Source organism: Ailuropoda melanoleuca, unplaced genomic scaffold (genome assembly GCF_002007445.2).
Source record: "Ailuropoda melanoleuca isolate Jingjing unplaced genomic scaffold, ASM200744v2 unplaced-scaffold9911, whole genome shotgun sequence".
Lineage (NCBI taxonomy): Eukaryota > Metazoa > Chordata > Mammalia > Carnivora > Ursidae > Ailuropoda > Ailuropoda melanoleuca.
In genome coordinates, this window is record NW_023255449.1 from 1 (window position 1) to 7526 (window position 7526).

At 41.7% G+C, this 7526-nt stretch overlaps 1 long non-coding RNA gene across 1 annotated transcript; it reads right to left on the minus strand.

Annotated features, from left to right (window-relative positions):
• Nucleotides 1–2939: 2939 nt before the first annotated feature.
• On the minus strand, nt 2940–7093 carry LOC117800977. Its single transcript, XR_004623243.1, has 3 exons — nt 6957–7093; nt 6591–6649; nt 2940–3025 (listed from the first exon to the last, which is right to left on the minus strand). It is a non-coding gene; the product is annotated as an uncharacterized LOC117800977 (long non-coding RNA).
• Nucleotides 7094–7526: the final 433 nt, after the last annotated feature.

The window sequence follows — 7526 nt, forward strand, 5'->3', positions numbered from 1 at the left end:
TGGCTATTTGCCACCGGGTTAGTCCGCTAGGGTTGCTGTAACAGACACTACAGACCCGGTGGCTTAAACGACGGAGATTTATTTTCTCACAGTTCCGGAGGCTAGAAGAGCAAGAGCAGGGTGTGGTCAGGGTCGATTTCTTCTGAGGCTTCCTTCTTTGGCTTGTGGATGGCTGTCCTCTCCTGTCCTACCTGGGCTTTCCTCTGTGCCCATCTGGTCCTCATCTCTTCTTCTTGTAAGGACACCATTCCTACTGGATAAAAGCCCACCTCTATGACCTCACCGTACATTCATAACCTCAATCACATTCTGAGCTACTAGGGCTTAGGACCTGAACATACGCATTTTGAGGGGACGCAATTCATCCCACAGCTGCTACCCTCCAGCATTTATTTTCTCCCTCACTGGCACCAGAAGACCTTTCTAAGGCAGAAGAGTTAAAACCTGAGCCAGCTGCCAAGCCACTGATGTCTTCCATCCCCCTACCCACTGGAGAGAGGCAGCCTCTCTGCAAAGTTGTTTTCCTCCCCAGCTTGCATTTTGTGCTGCCCTTTCTCACAGGGGAACCTGTGCACGTAAGGGGGTAGCCTTCCTTATGGCAGGCAGCTCATGGAGAATGGGGCTCAGCAATTGAATTGCATCTTAAACACATTCTGATTCATGAGGCAGCCCTCCTCACTCAGCCCCCTGACTTCAGTGTTGCTGGCACTCATACTGTCTGTGGCTTTACAGAAACGTCTGTTGACCCCTGATGGAGTTTTTCACTTTTTGACTTTTTCAACGGGCATTGGCAATGAAGCCTTCTCTATACCCTGTGCAAGTGAAACACGTCTGCAAGTAAAGAATATCAGATATTCTCCAACTTATACAATGCCCCAAGTTAAAAAAAATTCAAACATGAATTTCTCAAAATTCTTCCAAAATGTTCCACGTTTAAATTAACATTTCCTAAGAATGGAAACATCTGATTTAACATAGTTATTTACAAGGTTTAATGCAAGCACCCAGAGGAAGAAATAGTATGATGAACACAGCAAAGCGTAAAACCTGGGGATGAGAAGGGTAGAAGATAAAGAGAATATTTGGGGGTGGGGGTTGCACTGTAAGATGACAAGGGGCTTTTTTTCTTATATTTTTCCTTTTTAATTTTTTGCAAAGCAATCACCCAATTTTTTGAGAAAAGTTATAATAAATAGTTGTGGAAATAATGTGCTGTTTAAAAGGCATATGATAAGCACAAATATATATTTTTCTAAAACTCTATAAAATAGGAATAGAATTCACTTTGGACACAGTTTGGCTTTACTATATACCTCCTTCTTTTAATTTTTTGAATCATGTGAATATATTCCCTATTTTTAAATATATATGTGTGTGTGTCTGTGCACACACACCATGTATGTTTATTTTGCTTCCCCAAATGCCACTCTTCGGTTTCATTCTTTATATTCACAGCCCATGCATCATACATTGTGGGTTTTTTGGGGGGGTGTCAATAAATACTGATCCTCTTTGTCAGGTTCTGAATCCTTACAGAATGAAGACAAAGAATGAAGCAGATAGGAGGCCAAAATAAAAGGCCAGGTTGGAGGACATGACATTAATCAGCAGGTAAGTTTTCTTCCTGATTACAAAAACCCTGAAAGGAGATCAATTCATCGATAGTGTCCCAGGTAGAGCTGAACTGGGGCATCTATCACACATGCTGGAGTAATATACAAGATATTTAACACCCTATATGCTATGGCACCTACTAATGGAAACAGTCCTCTTCTGTAAATAGCACATTCAGCCTTACAGTTGTATGGGCCTGCCCATGCAGGGCCTGATTCTGTACTTAAGTGTAGGGAGTAGCACAGAAAAATGCCTGCTGTTTGAAGGCAGGCCAGCTCCTGAGGAGAAGGGAACCAACAGAGAGCTTCTCCTTCCAGCTCACCAATCAGGTCAGTCATTTCTCCTCTCAAGGGGAAGAAGGAGAGAGGGAATAGACAGAAACCAAGAGTGGTACCAGAATCACAAATAGAGATAGAGGAAACATTACAAATAGAGATGATTCCTCTGGGAGAATACAAAAAAAATGTAAAACTGTGAAAAGTTGTACTAAAGCTTCTAAGAAAATAACCAAGGTGCTATGATAGACATCAATGGTGGGATGAACCTTTACATGTGTATTTCCAAAATAAGTGCTGTGGACTGATTTGATCCCCTTCCCCCAAATTCCTATGTTGAAGCCCTAACCCCCTCCACAGGACTATACTTGGAGATAGGGCCAATGAGGAGATAATTACAGTTAAATGTCATCCTAAGGGTAGAGCCCTTATTAGTGTCCTCATTAGACACTAGGGATTAGTGTCCTCATTAGAAGAGACACCAGAGAGCTCACTCTCTCCCCCTCCATGCCCCCTCAACAAAGAAGAGGTCATGTGAGAACCTGGTTCTAGTGGTATCTGCAAGGCAAGAGAAAAAGCCTCAGAATGAAACCTACCGTGCCAGCACCTTGATCTTGGCCTTGCAGCCTCCAGAACTGTGAGAAATAGGCGTCTGTTATTTAAGGCACCCAGCATGTGGTATTTTGTTATTGCAGCCCTAGCCAACTAATATAATGAGAACAGAATTCTTCCCTTTCTATCTACCTACCTACCTACGTACTTACCTATCTACAGGAGAAACTATATGTTTACAATAGGAATATAGAACAAGCTTATGACACGTGACTATATCTAAAAATTTTTATCACCATAGTGCCTATTGAACAAAGAGCATTGTTGGAACATGATATAAACCGCAAGGTGAGCTATATTACAAAAGTTCTTTTAAATGTTACAATGTGGATCCTTTTTAAAAATTAGGTTAATTATTTTCAAGGTAGAATTTTGAATTAATGCATGCCTCAAATAACACTGCAAATAACCAATTAAGATTTTTTACTATTTACTTACTCTGTTGTTTCTCTGTTGGGAACTTTTCTCATGGAGAAAGCCACCATTGCTTTGAAAAGATATTCCTCGTTTGTATCCCAGGCATACTAAAGGAGAAGTAAAACAGAAAATGTAAGAGGCATAGGATAAAAAATGGTCCGTTGGAATCTAATTGTGACCACAGTGGTGGTGTTAATCAGTGCCCCCCCATCTTTCTCATAACTAAAGACCAGAAACCAAGATAAATCATGTCATGATAATGTTCAGGATAGGCTTTCTTGGACATTCTGTCATTCCAAGTGTGGTATACTTTCCATTGCATTATCTTCTTCACAATCTGCAGTATTAGTAGCCAGTCAACAAATAGGGCATTTGGACATTGTATCCTGGACATATACAGTTGATTCCCTTCTTCCCTTCCTCTCTTCCCTCATAAACTGACTACCTCTCTCAGCTTCCTTTCCTTTACTAATATTGGTACAATTTTTCTTTCCATTTTCTTAGTTGGAAACTTGAGTGTGTGTGCATATTATGGATTGAAATGTGTCTCCCCTGCCCCCAAATTTATGTGTTGAAATCCTAACCTCTAGTACCTTAGGATGTAACTGTATTTGGAGATAGTGTCTTTACAGAGGTGATTAAGTTTAAATGGGGTCACTAGGGTAGACCCTAATCCAATATGGACTGGTGTCCATATTGCAAGAAGAGGAAATTTGGACACAGTCACATATAGATGGAAGACAATGTGAAGATACAGAGAGAAGATAGTCATCTACAAGCCAAAGAGAAAGGCCTAGAATAGATCTTTCCCTCACAGACCTCAGAACGAACCAACCCTGCTGATACTCTGACCTGACCTTGGATTGCTAGCCTCCAGAACTAGGAGAAAATAAACTCCTACTGCTTAAGCCACCTGGTTCACGGGACTTTGTGACAGCAGCCCTAGCAAATGAATGTGGCTGATCACATATTTTAGGTGAGTAATCAAGTATAACTAGAGAAAGTCACATAACGGGGGGATCATGACCTAAGCCAAAGACAAGACACTTAACTGACTGAGCCACCCAAGGCACCCCTCACTAGATGCTCTTGTCTCTTAATTTAAATATACATCCTCAAATCATCAATTTAAACTCTCCCATCCTTCTGACACCAAACAGAAAAGTTCCTCTGTAGACATACATGCTATCCACATCCTCCCCCGAAAAGCTGGATGTGGTGTTTCTCCTCCTGTCAATGGCTATTTCATCTACCTGTATTAGGAACACTTCCCTTCTGCCCTTCTCAGGATCTAAGGATATGAGCTTCCCCTCTCCTCTGTGCATTGGACTCTGGCTTTTAGCCACACTCAAGCTTTCCCATTAAAATGACACCAAAACCGAATCACTGCACTCAATCCTTCTTCTCTACCTATTGCTGTCTCTCTCCTGCCCTTCACAGCCAACATTCTGAAAGGAGTTGTCATACTTGTGCCTTCACCTGTTTGCCACCCACTTACTCCCAACTCCCTCCATTATCTGCTTTCCGGTTCCACCACTCCACAAAGATGGCTCTCTCTAAAGTTACCAGTGATCTCCACATGACTCAACACAATGAGTGGCTTTCAGTCTCATCTTGCTTGACCTGTCAATAGCATTTGATGCTCTTGAACACTTCCTTCAACTTGAAGCACTCTCTTCCCTTTTGTGATATGCATTCTGGTTTTCCTCCTGCCCCTTTGCCCCCTTTGTAGGTTCACCCTCTTCTATAAGGGCTTCAGGTTTTAGAGAACCTCAAAGCTCTATACTACAACTTTCCTTCTTGTCACTCTGTACTTCCTCCCTCAGACTGTCATCTACTCCAGGCTTCCATTATCACCATAATGTAAATGACCCAGGAATGTATATCTCAAGCCCACCCTGTCCTTGCCTATTCAATAATACCTCAGGTTCAACAAGTCCAAAATTAAAGCCATGATTTTCTTGTCTGTACCTGCTTGCCTGACTCATAAGTGGGTCATCAGCCATTCAGTTGCATAATTAGAAACTAAAGCATCATCCTTAACTCCTCCTTCCCCCTTTCTCCTTTCTACTCTTGTCCCCTCCAATCTGCTTTCCACACTGTGACCAGAGTATTTCCCAAGCACTAATTCTATAACATCTCTTCCAGAAAACTCTCGCTTGCTTTAAAGATAATCTCAAAACTTCCTAACACAGTCCACATACTCTTTGGCCCGATCTCCCCCTTTCTGCCCAAACACATTGCATGCCATGCTCTACCTCACTGCTCCAGTTGCAGAGACCTCAGCCTTCCTTCCATCCCATACTCTCACCAAGTTCCTTCCTGTAAAAAGGAACATCCTTTGCATGTTCTGTTCCCTCTACCCTTTTTTCTTTTATCCTCTGGCTCACCTCCACTCATACTTTAGACCTCATAGCAAATGCCAAGTACTAAGGCCCCTGACAAGGCCAAAGCCACCATGTACTGCTCCTTCTTGTAATACTTGTCAAGACTGCACATTTCCATTTCGTTTACTGAATGTTTCATGGACAACCAATCCTCCCAATGCCATAAGCTCCACGAGAGCAGGGACAAGCCTGATTTATCTGCCATTGCATCCCCAGTGTCCAGCATGGTGCCTGGCCTCAGAGGTCCCTGGGATAAGCAACTACACTGGTAGAGAGAGTAGCTTCTACAGTCAGACTGCCTGGGTACAAATCTCACCTTGGTTACTTGCTGACATGAGATCCTGAGCAGGTTGCTTAATTTCTTTGTACCCCGGTTTTCTCATCTACCCAATGAGAATGGGAATGCCAATACTACCTTCCTCAAAGGGCTGTTGCGGGGCTGTGTGAACTGATGTGAGTAAAGTGCTCAGAAGGGTCCCCACTGGAAAGTAAACGAAGTTCTCAATAAATGCTGCCTGTTACAATGATCATTACTCATTGGATGAATAAAATAATACGTTGGTGGATTGGCCTGCAAGCAGAATACATACTTCCTTACATAAGTTTCCTTAGCACTCTTTTATTGCTTCTACCCCGAGGCATCTTAGTATCACCTTTAGTTGGGGAAAATTTTCACAGACTACACGGGGATACTAAAACTAGAATTACGCAAATCATCTTATTGATTTGAAAGGCCATGCTGTTCTTACAGCTACATGAGCCTTATGAGTATTTTTTAACTTCAATTTTATAAGCACATTTTTCATGTTGTTACTTTGATATTTGAGAAGAACTGAAGAAACTTCACATTAGAACTAGAAATTTTTCATGCTATGAAAAATAATGTGGGGGAATCATGCCATCTTTTCACTGACTAGAAAATTGAGGCTGACAAAATCTGAATAACCACAACGGTGAGGTGCAGAGCCCAGCCCAGACCTGAGTGCCCGACTCAGGCCCCATGGTTCCACTGTGCTTGACAGAAATGTTCGCGTTTGCTACACTGTTTTGTGTGATACAAAACTTCACAGATTTTCTAGCACACACTGCAGATTAAAGACTTGAGGCAAAATCATTTTTTAACAATTTCCATTTTACTATTTTTTAACTTTAAGACAATATCAGATTTGAGATCTTTAAAATTAAACTATATGAGTTTAAGATAACTAGGCAAAGGCTCATTATTACAGAGAGTAGTGTTATTAGCAAACAGAATTAAAAATGAACATGCAGGTTCTCCACTTACTGCTTTATCTCCCAGAGCTGTTCTGATACTAAGTCTTACTTTAAAGGCATTTTCTGCATCTGCCAGAAAGAAAAATGAGCAGTATATGATGATAAAAAATCTGCCAAAACATGAAGTCCAAACATTTAATCAACTCAAATCAACAGAACACAGATCTTCAGTTAAACTGCCCCCAAAACTGAAAATTTAACTACAATCACCTTAGATGATTTAAATTTTTCTTTCAAACTCATAAAACAGTCACAGTCTCAACTTTCAAACCACAACACCTCTGCAGATTTAGAATATCAAAGAGACCATTCAGTCAAAGACTTGTCAATCATTTAGAAAACTGTTAGCCTATTTTTAAGTTTCAAGACGACATACCTGGTTGACACAGTTCAGCATGAATAGCAGTCACCAGAAAAAAGAGCAGGCACAACATTCTTTCAGAGTGCAAAACACAAGACAAACTGAGGGAAAAAAATCCGCCCTCCACTTAAAGCTGCCTTAGCCATTCTGTGACCCGGATTAGAATACCCGAGAANGCTCATACTTCCTGGCAGAAGATCATCCCTTCCCTCTCCCGAGGGCGTCCTGCCAAAAAGCCAAGTCTTCCTGGAACATTTTTCCCCTTGAAGGCTGCTGCTTTTTAATCCAGCTTCAGTTTAAACGGCGTCTCTTTAGAGAGGCCTCCCCCTGATTGCTCAACATAAAGAAGTCCCCACCCCACCCTATAGGTATCAAGGTAGTGCATTCCTCTACTTCTTAGCACATGTTTACCACTGGATGTCTCCATTGGCTCACAGACATCATGAAGAGCATTTGCTGAGGACGTTCACAATAGTCCATCTTGTTGCCCATTTGGGCTCTGGGAAATTTTGTGCACCATAGGCCTAGCAAGTGCTGTCCTCTCTGTTACTTGCAATGTACAGTTTGTTGCTGCTTTTTCACGCC